This window comes from Buceros rhinoceros, unplaced genomic scaffold (assembly GCF_000710305.1).
Source record: "Buceros rhinoceros silvestris isolate BGI_N320 unplaced genomic scaffold, ASM71030v1 scaffold45314, whole genome shotgun sequence".
Classification (NCBI taxonomy): Eukaryota; Metazoa; Chordata; class Aves; order Bucerotiformes; family Bucerotidae; genus Buceros; species Buceros rhinoceros.
In genome coordinates this window covers 7,437-10,262 of record NW_010408548.1, presented here as the reverse complement: position 1 = coordinate 10,262, position 2,826 = coordinate 7,437, and positions in this window count along the sequence as shown.

Sequence of the window (2,826 nt, the reverse complement as noted above, 5' to 3'; positions counted from 1 at the left end):
GGGCCGTGTCGGGGCGCCGAGCTTGGGCCCTGCTGTGCCCAGGCGTTAGTTCAGCGTTACGCCCCGGGCAGCCTGTCGCTACGACTTAAGAAGTGTTTCGGGGTTTTCCTTCCCTGCCCTGTGCGTAACCGCCCAGAGAGGAGAGAAGATGTTCAAAATGGGGGCGGCGGTGCGTGTGTGTGTGTTTAGTAATTGTTTTCAAAAACTTATCCTTGTATCGAGCCTTGTGACTCGCAAGTACGTTACATGTTGCAGCTTACCTTGTGAGGCGATAAATAGTTGTTACTCTTGCCGTTAAACTCTGTTAATGACCAAAGTTGAATAGGATACGATTTTCATTTCAAAATCCGAACATAGGCAGTTCATTTTATTGAGAGGACTTGTGTTGACAGAAGCGGTGTCTGCAGATGAGGGTGGTGTATTGGGGTATGCTTGCCAAATCTAGTACTGCCGGAGTATTCTGATAGTTGATAGTGGTTTTTATTCATCCTCTAAAGTAGAATAGCTATCCAGTTTATAACACCTAACACAATTTAGTCGAGGTTTTTCAGCTGCGTCTTCTTCTGGCAATCATGTTACCAGTATGAACTTCTTTGTATCAGACAATATTTCAAATGCTATTTTGAAGAAACAATTTCTGTTTTTTTCCACTCGTGGCTTCTGCGGCAGTCACATAATTCTGTGTACATTGATCTGCAACTAACTTCACTTGCTCCTAGTTTTAACCTTCCCTTTAAAACGATCTTTGGACTGCAGAAGAACAAAACTTTGCATCTCAGCTGTTTAAAACTGGTTATGTGAAATGAAAGTTCTATAAGAAACTGTACAATTTATTTTAGCTTCTTCATCTTATACTGTGAATCTTAGCCACAGACTGGTGTGTTGGTGCTGAAACCTGATAGCTCGTTCACACACCTCTCATCTAAGGGTGCTGCTGGGTGCTGACAAAGTTCTCATATTTCAGAGCAAACTGTTTCTGTGATTAAATGTCACTGTAGTAACCACAGGGACTCCAGACAGGGACAAAAAGAGGCTAGGGAAGTTTTGAAGTTAGGTAGCTTATTACGGCCTGCCTCTGACACCTTTTTAAACACTTCTTTTTCTTCGGAGTATGTAGTGTTGCACTCAGCTGTGTTTTGCCTGTTGCTTCCCAAATCCTTTGAGCATGAAAATAATTCAAGTAGTAGGCGGAGCAGACGATGGCAGTTGAACAGACTCTGACACTTAATGGTCTGTGGTGATGGGCAGGTGCTCTGGTGCGCACAGGGTCTGGTGGTTGCTGGTACCTTGTAAGGTGTAATGATGACTCGTCGTTGAGCATAATTTGTTTGGTTCCCAAGTTAATTCGTGCTGAGGTCTGACTGATAGTGTATTCAAGATGTGTGTGCTGTTTCTTCAGTTCTGCAAGTACACTTGCAGAGTAGTGATTCCTATGGAAAATGGCTTTATAAAATATCGTAAGATCAGTGGTTTATGTACATATATTTCTACTGCATTGCCAGAACTTAACATCCTTTGTAGCAAGCTTTTCTGTGCTGTGAAAGTACTAATTTATAATTTTTATTATTCTAAAAGAAAGGAATTTGGTTTTTAGAGCTTTATGTTTTCTTTGGCAGGGAACAGTGGTGGTAGGTAAGTTTTCAAAGGCATTTTATATAGCGATAATGAACTTTTTCGTAGTGGTAAACTTTGTGGCACTATTCAGTGGCTTTAATAACATCTCTGCGGATGGCTAGAACTCTGAAGGACTGACTGCACCCTGTGAAGTTATCATTATGTAATCTAAAGGCAGCTGTTAACATGTTTTCACATAGAATTCAGTACTACATGTGAAGATTATGTAATATTGCAGCAGTGGACCTGCAAGCAGGGCCTGCTTAAAAAAATAGAAAAATCAGGGGGTTTTTAAGCTCTTGAACAATTAATATGTTGTTTCTATATGTACTCACTACAATTTAAAAGAATTGTTTCTGTAAGTGAAATAGGAAAGGTCATGAGCCCTGTAATGTCGGAGAAGCTTGTTTGCAGTGTATTGGGAGTTGATCAGCTTTGTAGAATGGCTCACAAAAAGGAGAGTTAAGTAAATGCATCAGCCTTTAAAGCTGAGAATGTAAAATGGAATTATGAAGAACGAGACAGTATGTATTTTTTTCCTAGTGTCTGGAAAAAGTAAGGGGAGGGAAATACAAGTTGAGTGGAACTCTTTTAATACCTGAGTAGGCTTATAGAAATTACTAGTCATTTAATTATGTTTCCTTGGTGAGGGGAGCTCTTATGTTCTTCACCAGTTTGTGTATAAAACATTACTGTTTCAATCCGATACTGATATCATACTTTTTTGTTAATCATCAATGAACAATAAGGCCCATTTATGTGAATCAAATGAAAATGCAGAATTTTTTATTTTTTTTTTTTTTTTTTTTTTTTTTTTTTTTTTTTTTTTTTTTTTTTTTTTTTTTTTTTTTTTTTACTTGAAAACAGATTGACAGTCTACTAGACTTTATCTCGGTGAGGGCTGAAGCTGCCCAGGTTCTGGCCCTCAGACGTTAATTACTTTGCAGATGGAAACACTTAAAAGCACATAGTTCCTGTCAGCTGCCGCAGCAGCGGTGTCAGAGTGTGGTGATGCCACTGACACCCACGTATAATGCCAGTGAAGACAAGCACGGTGCTGGAGTCAGTTTGAATGGCTCTGTAGTACAGGAGTGTTGCACGGAGGCTCAGCTAGTCAGCACAGGCATGCGTGAATTCCTAGGCACTGAAGGATGCTGCTTTGCTTAAATTTCAGGTTCTCTTTAACAAAAAGAGTATTTAACAAAACTCTTT